The following is a 15466-nucleotide window of genomic DNA, read 5'->3' as shown; positions in this document are numbered from 1 at the left end:
TCCATCCTATACTGCCTTGAAGAAATATTTTGTTTGATGTGTCGTCTAATGGGAGACTTGGATGTCCTCACAGTATTTGGCATACCCATGAACCTGTCATCCACACCACATATAAGAAGCAAGTTGGAATAGTATAAACACGAAACCTTGCTCTGGGGACCAAGAATGGCAACAGCCACTTTAGACATACAATAAGCAAGATGATTCCAGTCATCTAAAGCCTAGTAAATCTATTATAGAAATCTCACATGCAGATAATATCATGTGCACCTCTATACATAACTCCTAAAAATAACTCTTATTTGTTCTATTTATCAGCAATCCATACGGTTCGTATGGCGGTGTGAGGGTTATACAACTGACACCAATTCATAAAGGCGTACCTGCTTTCACTCCTCATTTTATCATTACAATTCAATATAAATCGCTAGCTCCTCCACTGGATATAAAGAAAAATGAGAATCCCGATTTTTTTTTTAAACTTTAAAAATGCCGTTTAGTTCTTTCAGAAGAGGAAGAAAACCTTTGGCTGGCTGGGTCATTAGATACTTTGAGCGAAACTCAGTGATCAGTTAAATCTGAATAATGACATCGACATAAGAAAGGCGAACAGGCAACAACTTGCACAATCTTCTCACACACCTAGAATGACAATTGTTGACTATGAACCCAAACGTAACGTGGTTTTGGAGTATTCCCATGAAATAAAGTAAGACAAGCACAGATTGAGTTCGTAATTTGTGCTTGCCTTAGTTCATATGCAGATTGCTTCAGTTAGGAACAAGGATATTAATTCCGTATTCTTGAGACAAAATACGAGGGTATCATGTATATTTATACGAAATGTTTTGCTGGTACTCAGATATTTCTGGCAGGAAAAGAGAATGTTTATATTTAGCCTGGATCTGTTAAATAACTTTCATTTACGATGTCAATAGTTGGTCTAATTACGAATTATAATTTTAGAAGAATTTTGTGAAATATTTAATTCTAATAAACCAAACAAAATTCTCAGTAAACTAAGCAAAATTCTATGCACCTATTGCAACATAATATCGCGACCTCCAGAATATTTCAAAAGAAGCTGTGTAATTGAATTAGAAACAAAGTACATGAAGTTGGAAGTAGTCTTAGATTACCGCAACGTGAATCAAATGCAGCTACAGACTACCAAAGTAAACAGAGATGGGGAAAAAATACTGAACCCTTCACTTAGAAAACGATGAAGGACTTTATTAACTCTACACTCGAAGAAGAGGAAACAAAAAAGAAGGGTTCTGTGCCCGCTGTAGAACACTTGTATAAAGAACAGACGTAATGCACTTGTCAGAACCATCTGCTGCCCGCACTTATTCAAAAACATCCTAGCAGAAATTTTTCCTGGTGTTTTTCGATAAATAACGTCGCGATAAAATTAATTTAGTAGTGCGTGAATTGCTGATAACGGAGTTAATGTCTTTTTCCTTACTTGATTGCTTCAGCTGAAAGAGAATTGAAAAACTCCCCGTCTCTCTCTCTCTCTCTCTCTCTCTCTCAACGGGAGTTTTATCATCACAAAGTTTAGAAACTTAATACTTGAGATCTTCGCTAATGCTATGATGAGGAAATGGAAGAACTTTTATCGATCATACTCTCTCTATCTTTTTCCCAGTTTCTCTATCTGTCTTTCATTCTGCCGCGAGAGACAGATAGCTACTACGGTTCCAAATTAATACTGCCTTCTTCAGACTGCTCAGCGAACTTGAATAGCGAAACTATCTGACTCCTTATCTGATCCCCAAGTGCATACAAAATGAAATTATTTCGTTGCGCTCAAGACAGAGAAAACGTGCTCATTTTATTTCCACGAAAGCAAGCAGACTTTTTATGCTACCTAAGTCAGTCGGATATTTTAAAATTCCATTATTTCTATCATAAGCCTTCTCTAATTCATGATCCCTGTTCACTAGATTATCATAAGTTACAATTCGTTGCTACAGTTCATATGAATGAGAAATAAACCGTGAATCACATTGGAAGAAAACTTAACGCCATCAATAATCAGTTTATTAATGCCTATACTAGTACCCGTTTATTTGGCATCGCATTCCTTTACATTTTTTTTTCATTTTTAGATTTCAGTTTCTTACTGTTCAGAAATGAATTTCGCATCGTGCAATTGACGTTAATTTAATCTGTTAATTTATCCTATTTTATATTAAATTAAAATACAGAAGCAATATATAAATCGGTAGGCAACTTGAATTCCACCTCTAATCATCTGAGTGAGTTCAGTGCATTTTCACAAAAAGTGCTGATGAAGGAATGTCCCTAAACCGTGTATTTATATCTACTCGTGTATGTGTTTCACAGTCGATCTTGTTAAGTATCAGAATTAAAAGTCGAAGTTTTTTACAAAGCAAAAAAATTGTACTTGGTATACCAATGGTCACTAACTCTGAATGAGGTTTAAAAAAAGACCTCAGAAAAAGGTTCGTCTTCTCGGTCAGGATCGCCTTCTTTTTCCCTTTCAAATGTAAAGTAAGGGTCATGGAAGTTACCATTAAGCTACCGAGCCGTTGGATCCATTAAAATAAAAGTGGTGTTAATAGTTATTAATTTTTATAAACTGTCGATTAAAAAATCATACAACGATGGGAAAATGCCTCAGATTTCGATATATTGGAAAATATCCGAATATATATTTTTAATTTGTATGTTTTGAGATGGTCGTAACAGTACCATGGGAAACTATTCCTAGAAAAAGATTTTATCCCGGTATATGAACAAAGAATCGAGTATTGTATTAATTTACGAAACAGTATTCGGATATAGCATTTTTAAAAAGGGTGTCGAACCCCTTTCTACAAAGCTTAGATGTGCCGTAAGTAAAACTCGTGTGTTTAAAGATTTTTTGCTAGATAATGAATAAGTGTGTTTCCCACATAAGAGAATAAATCAAATTACCTGCCAATATTTTTTTTATTTGGTACGATATTATTATGACATATCAGCGCATAAAAATGAAAGAAAATGCTTGAACTGTTTTTATTGTATTCTCCAACTTATTGAAGCTTTTCTTCTCATCCTTCCATGAGATTTTAATGCTTTAGTGTAATGTAACCTACGGCCCATGAAGCTTAGATGCCTGCTGGTGTTATGCGTATTGTTTTCTTTAATGTGTGAATTATTGGCTAGAAGGAGAAAGGTTCACGTTCCAGGCGTCAGAACTATAAAGAGAATGACGGACCATTCGTATCGAAAGATTAAGGCACGGCATATCTTCAAACAAGATTCGTCGTGCATGGGTGGACGTAGTCAAACTCGATCGGACCAAAGTATTCTTTGGTCCGATCGAGTTTGAACTCCTCATACCACCAACTTATTTTGAGTACACAGGGTCCTAAGACTATAAATATTATTAGGTGTAACATTCTGAAACCAAAACTGTGTTATATCTCGCATGGATACAGATAAATGTCTATTTATGGAATACTTTTAACATCTTCTCCAGTATGGCTACCTGTTGGGGAAAATATAGAAATGAATTTAAGGCTTCAACTTTTGTTTTTATATTCTGAAATGTTATAAACTGTGGTTTGTCAAATAAATTAAAAACTTCGGTTTATCTTTTTAAAAGACATGCATTATTTTAGTACAGGTTTAATGTATTTTGACTTACTTGTAATCAAACTTCGTTCAATAATGACAAATAGGTGAAGTAAAACATGAATTAGTAGCAGTCAATCCAATTTATTGTGATTACATTAATTACGTTAGATCAGCAAGATATAAATTAGTGTGTCTGTGGCATGTAGATGACAGCAAATGGCAACATTTATGAATATGAAGAATTTAGATAAATACAGAAAGCAGGTATATGTGAGGGATGAATTAGAACGCTGGAGAATCAAAATTAAGGACGTGCCTTAATTACGTGTTCTTGAAGAAAGCAAAGTCCTCATCAAAACATTCATGGGACAGCAAAGTACTATGAATATTGTTCGTAGGGCGGAATCCTTCCGAAGTGGCAGCTCAATTCGTCAGAAAGTGGTTATTTCACCTTGGAGAATAGGAAACTCCATGCAGGAACAAAGATATGAACAAGTTCTTAATATCTGATCATTTCTTTAAATAAAAAGACCTGGAGTAAGCTTTCAACACGCAAGGAATCTTAGAGCAATCGACCGTTTGGACCAACGCGAAAAAAGTAGCCAAGATGGCTGTTGAACATAATAAAGTGGTGCATGGCATTTCAGCATATGAAAATGTTATGGTTTTTCTCATTCCTAGTATACTATTAAAACTCTTTGGTTACTTAATTGATCATTGACTAAAATAAGCAAACTATGAGTTTATACCATAATAAGCAGTATTACAATTGGTTGCAGTATTTCCAACTAGTTCGAAGTAATGAAACGATCAAAGTAATATGCTCTTAACTGAGTAATTTTTATCGCTGCTAGTTACCTTCAGAAAGCGTTAAATATTCTGATTAGCAGTTATTCGTGGATTCTGAATATCAGAACTTTCTGTACAAAAACAGGTGCATGCACTAAAATATAAAATATCCGACGAAGCCTTTAATCGGTTCCAAGAATTATACTAATTTGCTGGCCATGATACGAAGCCTTCCTGACTAGACTGAGGAAACTATATAAGATTATTGTACATGATTGTTCCCAATGAAAGTTTCTTCATAATCGTATTAATACAGCATTAAATATATTTGCTAATTGCGTTCTAGTGAATGTCACTTCAGCCTATTCATTGAAAACCGCTTCAGTTATAAAATGTACTGAATTGTTTTTGAGACACTGCACATGATAATGCGTGCTAACAATGAATATTGATAAATCGGGCCCTTACGGACTGATAATGCACCTGATCCCCCTATGGTGCTTTCCAGTCAATCATCCCTGCCTTCTCGAGGTCTGATTTGTTTCTTTCCAAAGGGCTCTGGCGTCAGCGAGTTTTCCCGCTGTGTAAAGATACTTTCTGCATGCAGGACGCCAGGGTGTACAGAACCAAACCAGGTAGTAACGTTTTACTGCCATACAAAAATGAAATTAAATTTATATAATTGTAGCACTACTGTTGTTAAATTAAACCAAAAACTTCTCCCAAATATGTTTTAAAAATTTAAGAATCTTTCGAAAATTATTTCTTTCATATTCACTTCACCAACATTAACACCGCCTTGCATTAGGTGCATCATCACCTGCAGACATCCAAACCTGATCTATTTTTGACTTAACCTCAAATCCTGCCACGATGACAACAATCTATCTTAACTCTTCACACTACATGCTATTTGATTCCTCTCGCCACAAGGATAGTGTTTGTGCTTTTTGTATCCACAGTTCTAACTGGTTCCTCTTTTAGAAATCCACCACCAACCGAGCAGGAAGAAAGTCAAAGGTATTTGATATAAGTAACGAATTAAAACAAATCATTCATCTCCCAACCAGGATTCTTGACCATCCTCTCCACACACCCAAAAGTGTGGACCTTTTTCTTAACCAATTCTCCTTCGAGGTACAGTGTAGAGGTGATTGCGCCTCTTGGTAATTCTGATCACAATCTCATCAAAGTTTCATATTTTCTAGAACGTTCTGCTCTCAGCATTTCAAAACCTCGTATAATTTGGGTATTACAACAACAGCAAGTGGAAAAATCTCCGTGACTTCTACTCCATCTTTTCATGGTAAGATTACTGTTTCTGTTCTCCACACCCGACACTTCTTTCTCTGTTTTCACACAAATTATCGACGTGGGTTTTCACCAGTGGTTTCATTCCTTACACTGTTCAAATTCGCACCCTATTTCCAATACATAGTTTTCCAAAAAATGTGTACCAAGACGGCCTAAGAAAAGTATTAAATTGCTGTCTTAGTTCGATCCGGCAAAATATACAAAACACACTACCTGTTCTGATGAAAGTTGTGCTTTCTTGTACTTCACAGAAGCGTTTGGTGCAACTTTTGTCCCCCTGTGCTTTTGTCTCCTTCTTCCAAATGGTATCATTGCAAATTCACCCAAACCTAAGGCTAATCTCCTGGCATCATGGCATAGATGAAAGCAAATCACCTCTACCTAGAACATTGCAACATATGCCTCCCGCAGCCTTCTGTCAAAAACGATAGCAGCATCTTGAACATCCTCGCCACCAAAAGGCTTCCGCTCCTGATGTAGTCTTACCAGCTGTGATCAGGATGTGTGTTCTTGAACTGCCTGTTGGTTGTCATGTATAAACATGCTTCCGATTGCAAAAGGAGTCGCCTACCTTCCAAATATCGACCTATTGTTCTCACTTCAATGGTGTCTAAAGTAATGGAGAAGGCCATCAATAATTAACTTTGTTATCAGAGCTGTTATTTAATCAATAACGACCAATAAGGTTTTCAGGAATTAACAGATCTGCTGGTCTACGACCCTCCCCTCAGGGCATGCTCCATGGAAATTTTGGAGTAACACGTTCTCTTGTACGTGACTTGTCTAAGGCAGGGTTTCTCAGTAAATTGCCGTCTTATCGGCTTCCTTCCTTTGCAAATGAATCGTAATGGTAGAAGGTTTTCTGTCTTCAGATGTATACACACTCTACAGTATATTAACAACAACCTAGTCACCTTCAATACTTCCAAACACAGTTTTCCCTATTTTGTTGCAAAGGAGACTTTGGTTCTTGTACACTCAATCACGTTTTGCAATACTCAACTTAATAGTCAAGAAAAATTCTCTTCCAGGATTGACTCGTAGTCTTTCCTGACATGCTCATCACGTCTATAACATCTCAGCTTCCAGAAAACTTAGCTTGCTTTTTCGTCCAAGACGTTTGCTTAACCAGTAGAAATCTCAAGACAACCCAACTTTTGAATACTGCTCTCACATGGTGCACTTGAGACTTCTCATCTCCCAATCTCTTAAGTCACTACCTTATAGATGATTGTATTCAGCACTGTCCCTCTTTTACAGATATTTCTACAGTCGCTGCTGAGCAGAACTATCTTCCATTATACCCCCACTTCAGCTAAACCTACAGAAACAGGAGCGGAGCATCAGCTTCCCTTTACAGTCGAACTGGAGACTCACCGAGCCTGTTATTCCCAGTGATATTTTATTCCATTCACCTCGGTTCTGTGTAACAGACACCCCCTCAATGAAATATTCTCCAAGGGCAACAATCTCCAGCTCTTCAAGAAGAATATCAATATATTACTTTGTTTTTCGCCTTAGCCAACACACGTCATTCATTTCCTATAGGCCATGTGGCCTCTCGTATATGGAAGTGATATATATATATATATATATATATATATATATTTTTTTTTAAAGATACCAAGCAGTTTTATAAAGCTAGGTTTTAAACCATTTTCCCAAGTAAGCAAACAGACAAAGTCAAGTTTGCGCCTGCACGTAGTGCAAGCCTCAGGTAACTCGTGGTAAAGGTGGAGTAAGTTCCGATCACTTTCCTTAGTATTTCCCCCTAATGCAAAGCAGACAATACTAAGGAAAGTGATCGGAGCTAACTCCACCTTTACCACGAGTTGCCTAAGACTTGCATTAGGTGCAGGCGCGAACTTGACTTTCTTGTCTGTTTGCTTACTTGGGAGAAAGGTTTAAAACCTAGCTTATAAAATTGCTTGGTATCTTTAACATGGTATATACCCAAGGTAAAAAACTTTCTATATATATATATATATATATATATATATATATATAATATCGTGAATTTTGGTATCCCAAATTAGAAATCAGTTTCATTATTTTTTACCAGTCTTTCTGTTATAAAAATGAGCAATTTTTGATATACTGCATTATACTGATAAAGAAAGTTTGCGTTTATCAGTTCATCCGTTTTAGAATGTTCAGTAGAGTACTATTTATCATCCAGTGAATTCAGGCAGTTTAAAATTACCAACCAACACTGCCTTTATGACAAATTGAATACGTTGCTGGGTAAACAACTATGGTTTGATTTCATTTCGATATTTATGCGTTCAAACGAGAAATTCATTATCTGAATTTCTTACTAATAATAACATTTACGTCTCTCCTAAATAAAAATTAAAAGTAATATTGTTATGATTTAAAGTTTCGAAATTTTTATCCTTAAAAAATGTTCCACACTAATTTCACGCCACAACTTCTTCATGGATTTGATATAAATGGCAAAATTGCTAATATGACATAATGCTAGAAATAAATGTGTGGAAAGTGCACTTTAACATAATCATTTACATTATATACATTTCCCTCACGTCTGTTTTAAAATGATTAAAAGATAAGTTGGAAAATAAAGGAAGAAATTCTACTTTAAAAAATGTTTTTTTTTTCAATCTTATGCCTTCTCTCTTCCTACGTCTCTATTTGTTTTCCACTTAAAAGTGTTTCACCTTTTTATCTCCTTCTGATTTACGGTTCTCTCTTTTTCAATAAACAAACAGCGCGAAAACTTACTAGTATTTACTTATTAGACTTATCTGTTCTACAAGAAGCATCCGAATAACTTCTTATATATCATCATTGCTTTTACGGAGAGCACAGAATGTATTTTTATTCTCTGTGTTGTTATTTCTGGACTCCCGTCGTCCAATTCAATATTTTCTCCCCAAGCACCACTTTGCAAGCACTTGTAAGGATATTTGAGAAAATATGTTTTGAAATAAATGTGTCTAGACAGTGGACACCATTTCTTTGCAAAAAGAATGGTCTTCACTAGTAGGTCACATTATATTTTTTGCGACAAAAGGATGGTCAAAGTTATGATAAGTCGTATCTTTCTCTTCGCCAAGAAGGTTGTTATTTCTTCCAGTTGAACAAAAGAATCTCTAAAATAAATGGTTTAAGAAGAATTTAAAGTGCCAGGGATATATTACACATTTGTCATTCTAGAAACATGTACCTTCTAGTTTTCCCTTACGGTCTATTGATTGATGTTTTTTTTTCCTTTACCTAAGAGAACACCATAACGCAAGAAAGCGTGCAAGATTGATTGTTTTCTGAGAGTTCCGCTACCCTAAACGACAGCGTCGTCCTGAGAAAGGGTGATAGGTAAAAAAAAAAAACAGGTAAAGAAAAAATGTTTTCGTTTAAACAACTCACGTAACTCTAAACTGTTAAGTATTTTCCAATTCAGAACTGTTTGCGAACATGTTTGCAAACAAAAAAAAAAACGTTTTTTCAGCAATGTATTTAATGTTCAGTCATACACGCATTGTATAGAGGTAATGAAACAAATTCGGATATCTTTATTCAGATATCAATCGACATACTAGATAGTAATACGAACTGTTTATGTAAACAACATTTTATTCATCAAAGTTAACTGAACTTGTTATGAGCATCATCAGAATCTTTAAACAATGTAACGCCAGAAGAGTAAATGGCAAAAAGGATCGACAATAAAGATAAAAGTTTAAATCCTGCGAATGACTTTGAGAAAATATTCTGAGTAGAATAATATTTTGTAACAATGCATTAATATTGAATTAAAAAAATTCTGTTCATAGTTTTCACTACACAATACTTCAGTATGATACGAATGATGAAGAAATAGCACAAGCATATAAGGGACAGAACCTTTATAATAAAATACCCAATATAACTACAGCGAACGAATATTCTATGAATAAATTTACGTAAAAATATCAGCATTTCATTCTTATCAACTTAACAAACATGAATCCAGTTAAAACAAATCGATTTTGTTATGTTGAATTTTTTCTTGACAATTATTCATAAGACTATTACACTTTTTTATAAAATCTTTATCAAGTAGCTTTATTTTTATCCTCCTACATGTTTCGCCAATCTGTTTCTATTGGCATCCTCAGGGAATACAAATCAGTAAGCACAAAATGAAGGTTACAGACTAGGTTATAACCGATGGTTCTAAATCATACAAAAATTGGTATTGTGCGTGACAATGTGCGTGTCTCGTTAACGTGATTTATTCGTGATGACTCATGACGTAATTGTTATGAAAGTTCATTTCTTTGATATTTAATGATCTGATAAAAGTTTTCCAAATTTCTGGTAAAATTAGACCTTGATTCCTGTTTAGGTTTTCAGTTTTACGGACGACTGTAGCTGCTTCTTTAAAGGTTCTTGAACGGTAATTATCTTCTATGTATGGCATAAGGCTCTTATCCCACTCAATGTGATGGTTAGTAGAGGCAAAGTGGCATGAAAGGCCTGAAATGTCTTGTCTGTTATTTCTGACATATCCTATGTGTTCTTTCTTTCTCGTTTCGAAGCTTCTAGATGTCTGACCTACGTAACTAATACCACATGAGCAAGGAATATTATATACTCCAGAGTATTTGTAGAATGGGTGAGGATCTTTCGGTGATCTTAAAAATTTCCGAATAGTATTGATTGGTTTGAATACCACTCTGATCTTGTATGGTTTTAAAAGGTTAGCTAATTTTTTGGAAAGGTTGTTGACAAAAGGAATTCCCCGAGGATGCCAATAGAAACAGATTGGCGAAACATGTAGGAGGATAAAAATAAAGCTACTTGATAAAGATTTTATAAAAAAGTGTAATAGTCTTATAAATCGATTTTGTATTATTTAGTAGCAGATGACCCGTTGGTTCATTGTCTGTATACAAGCAAAATTTGTTCCTGTAATTTCATTAATATTTTTCAGGTATACTGCATAGAATAGACAAGTCAAGGAAATGCAAATACATGCTTCTGCACGGGCGTACTTTTGAGGAGACTTAAAATTTCAAGAAATCCCCCCCCCCTCCATGAATATTGAAACAGCACATTCGGATTCCGGCTGAAGTGAAGAAATAATCTCAGATTTTCTTGGTTTTGACCAAATAAAAATGTTAGTGTAATATAATCTTTTCTTTCTCGTATCTAGTTATCTAATTTCCTTACTCATGATTAGCTCTTGCTTCCTGGTTTCTCTCCGTTGCGATGCAGGAACAATACATGATTCTCTGTAATGCATACCAGTTATCACTTGGCGATGTGCCAACATTTACCGAGTTGTGACTGCATCAATTTCAGTTTGGAATACCAAAATAGTTCTTATTATTTATAAATTATATGCAGCAAGAGAATTTATAAAATATGTAAATTCGAACAACCCCATTCATATATTTGAAAGCGAAATAACATATCGAAAACAAATGCTATATTTTGTTTCTTTTAAAAAAATCTATTTTCATTTAAATGGTTTATTTTGTAATTTTTTTGCGATTTCGCTGAGAATGTGAGAGTAAAACCTCAAACACGTTAAAAGTAATGTGTTTGCTATTAAGTACGTTTTCTCTTAAGTCGTATGGTGACTGAGGACAAATCGGTCGCCATTTTCGATACTCAATCGAAGGTGAGAATATGTATTGGTAATGTCCCATTAATTGAAAAATACAAACTCAAATAATATATATATATATCAGGGGCGAATATTCCAGGTGTGCTAGGTGTGCTCATCCACGAAATATCAGTATCACCCGTATTATATTTTTGCATTTATTCCCGTTAAAGACTCCCCCAATTGTTCGCAGACTTCGCGCGATTCCTAAATTTGAACGCAATATAGTGTACTAATGCTTCATTGTCCTTCACGAGGATAATAAAGCATTAGTGCTTCATGAAGAAGGCACTTTTCGCAGCGTAAACATTGCGTTACATTCACGTTAATAGCCCGGGTTTGCTTTCGAAATGCATACACCTAGTGCCCTTTGAAAAGAAGTAAAGAGGGCGCGGCGGGTCAAATTCTTACCTTTTTTAGTATTTTTAAACCGCTGAGAAGGCGGAGCTGGGCAAGCTAAAATTTTGAGCTCACCCAGCATCTAGCGGCTGTGATTGGTTATTGTGTCAACCAATCCAATTGAACGTTGTCACTTGTCATGAGTTGAGCGCTTTTTGTATGATGGAAGTATTACAAACAGCTTTTACACATGTTTTCTGGAACTGAAAATTTGAAAGTGGATGTTAGGAGAAAAAATGTTTCTCTTGCTATGCAGTATAACATTTGTTGAGGTTGCAAATATTTTGAACGGTATAGAGACATTTTTATTCTAGTCTTCTGAAACAATACACAGTAAAAAAATATCTATTCCTGAATTAAAATGAATACTCTCTGTATTATAAGACGTTGTTGATCTACAACAAAATACCAGCATAATATGTGAGATTGATAGGACAGAAGAACCGCTGATACTAAAAAAAAAAAAAAAAAAAACTGAATGTAGGATTCATTGATAATGATTGGATGTTATGCATACTGAGTCTAAGTAAACCAAAGAAATTTCTTGGAAAACGGAGCGAAATAACAAATTCTCGTCAAATTTGTTGCCCATAACATGGGCAACAAATTTTACGAGATGATTTGCTACTCCATCAAATAATATTTATTCCTCTGTCTCCTCGTAATTATGCCATCATAAATTCACACACATATCACAAATCTTAATTATTAAGAATTTTTTTACCATTAATGAAAGTATTTCTACTCAGTTATTCATTTTTTTCCCAATTCCTATTCTAACATGTCTTATAAATGATTGTTCACATGTGTATTTTCATCTTTGAGTATTTCAAATATACTAACCAATTATAGCATTCTCCTTCATTGTTGTTTTCTAATAAATCTTAAAACAAACAGATTGTTCCCCCTCTATGCAGAAGAATTCAAAGAAAGTTGACCGCAAATTAATTGCATTGGACCAATTAAGATGAGCGCTGATGCGCTATGCACTCTCAAAACTTTCATACATCGATAAAAATTCAATTATATGGTCATGGGCATCTGCAGAGGGAGGGGGGAACGGGAAACTCCCCCCAGGCTTGTGTAAAAAACATTCCGCAAATTATAATCGTAAAAGTGATTGAGATATGTAACCTTATGTCTTATAACCTTATATGTAAGCTTTGTCTGACTTAAAATTTTATTATGAGTTAGTCTGTTTTGACCCATGGTGGGGTAGCCATAGATTACATGTTTTATTGAAGCAATAAAACACGTGTTACTGTTTTTGGTTCATCTTTTTCTGATTCGTGAACAGCGAGACCAGTTCGTTTGCCCTCTGTGTCTAATGAGTCACTGAGTGAAGTGTAAACTGTAAATTTATAGTGAAACAAATTTATACAGAAAAATACATTTTTAAAAGGTAAGTGTAATTTAATAATATTTTGCTTGTTAGTTTTAAGATTTTTTTTCTTTTAAACTGAAATAATTTAATTTAGGATTTTGTGATTAATTAATTAGTTGATTTTTAATAAAATATGCCGGTCAATTTTTTATATATATAGAATGGTGCTAAACCTGCATTCATTCTGAAAACTTTTTTTCGAAGAATTAAAGATCAATAAAATCGATGTAATATGAAAATAATGTGCTGTATTTATAGTTTTCGATGAATAATTACATCAAAAAATGCTAAAAAACGTTTATTGAAGTAATTATTTAATTAAATCAACAATTATAAAAATTTATTAATTGTAATTATTTGTCTTCAAGCTTTGAACCCCCTCTGGAAAATTTTCCATACGCCCATGCATATGGTCAGATTGACGTTAAATTTCAAGCGTGTGTTGTATAACCACCCACAAGACAGCACATCCAACCGAAATGGGCACTGATATATATATATATATATATATATATATATATATATATATATATATATATATATATACACATACACACACATACAGGGTGGCCATAAAATAACTGTCCCTCTTTGGAGGCATCTCTAGCTAAAACTAATAAACGGAATGAGACCAAATTTTATATCAAGAATTTTGAAGGCCTGGGGAGATGGTTTCTGTGAAAAAAAGATTTAGTACCAAAAGTCGCCGGGAGGGGAAATTTTGGCACTGAAGATGCCGAGAACAAGCGAGAACATTCCATTTTATCTGCTTTTAATGTAATTAAAAGCAGATAAAATGGAATGCTAACATTTCGACGGTGTAAGAGATGGCCATGTCACTCATTCCGGCTGGATATGTGGCACGTTACAATGATAAAAAGAATAATAATAATTAAACTAAAACAACTTGCGAGAGACACATAAATTAATGTAGTGTTCGAACTTATAGGAAATAATGTTTTATTTATCAGAATCAGGGTCCCCTGAACCACATATACGAATTTCAGTGTGCTGGGTAAAGTATGCTGAGTCAAGGTAGGACGCATATTGAGCACAATTCGTCAGTCATTCGAATAACTGCCTGAATGTTCCCAATCCTTTTTTAAGAGGAATTGGTGGCGCTGCTGTCACGTACGCACAGTAAAATTTGCATAATCCTTTTTACCTGCGTTTACTGCAAATACGGCTCTCCAAAAGGGCCAAAATTTCCCTTGTCGGCGACTTTTTGTACTAAATCTTTTTTTTGCGGAATTCATCCCCCATGCCTTTGAAAGTCTCAATATAAAATGTGGAGGTATCTGTAGCTAAAACTAATACACGGAATGAGAATTATATATATATATATATATACACACTGTTATTTAATCTGTATATTAATGATAATGGAAAGGATATTGAGTGTAAAGGATGAAATATTTTTTTTCGGAAGGATAGATAGGAGAGGAGGGTGGGATGTGTTAATAATGATATCGAATGACTTGAATCCACTTAGTGTTTACCGAGTGGGATATAATTACAGACCTGGTGGATTGTTTGCTTTAGATGAAGAAATGCATCACCAAATAGAGACGATGGGCACGAAAAGAGTAATCATAATAGGAGATTTTAATTATCCAAATATTGATTGAGTAGCATTAAAATCTCACGAGAAGAATGAATATGCATTTATTGAGCTGTTGCGGGACAAATTCCTCAAGCAGCATGTAATAGAAAAAACTCAAGGTCAAAGTGTTACATTTGATTATAGTGTTAGAGGGTGTTAAAGACCTAACTATTCTGCCTCCGGTTGGTGACAGTGGTCATGTGGTACCCACTTGGAAAGGGATTAAATTTATGAATGTTCCGTTCAAAAAAGCTTACATGCTAAATTACAAAGGAGGAAATTGTGATCAATGAGGAGTATACTGATTGCTGGATGGGAAGAATATCGACAGTGCATGTAAAGCATTTAAAAAAATACTTAACTGATGCAATATCACAATGTGTCCCTTGAGTTCGAAGAATACATATGGTAGGAGTCAAATGGACGCGTAATTTTATTAAGCAAGCGATTCGTAAGAAACAGATGATGTGGAAGGAATACTGTGTGCATAAGGAGGATGTTCGTTATCAAATTCATAAGCAACAGGCCAGAAGAGGCACAACTGTTATACAGAAAGCTAAATCTGAGTATGAAAAGATACTTGCTCTGCAAGCTAAAGACAACCCACAAGAATTCTATAGATATGCTGCAATAAAAGAAAGAATAATTCTTCTGAATGCAGATGATGTGAAGGTGACAGATGCAGAAGAGGTTGTTCAACTAATGAGTGCCCATTTTGCTAAAAGCTCTCAACCTAGTGAACGCAACGTTGAGCTCACTGCTACCTCTT

The sequence above is a fragment of the Typopeltis vanoorti genome, chromosome 16, assembly GCF_054136105.1.
Source record: "Typopeltis vanoorti isolate ZY-2024b chromosome 16, IOZ_Tvanoo_1.0, whole genome shotgun sequence".
NCBI lineage: Eukaryota > Metazoa > Arthropoda > Arachnida > Uropygi > Thelyphonidae > Typopeltis > Typopeltis vanoorti.
The sequence above is the reverse complement of the archived record's forward strand: the minus strand, read 5'-3'. Positions refer to the sequence as shown.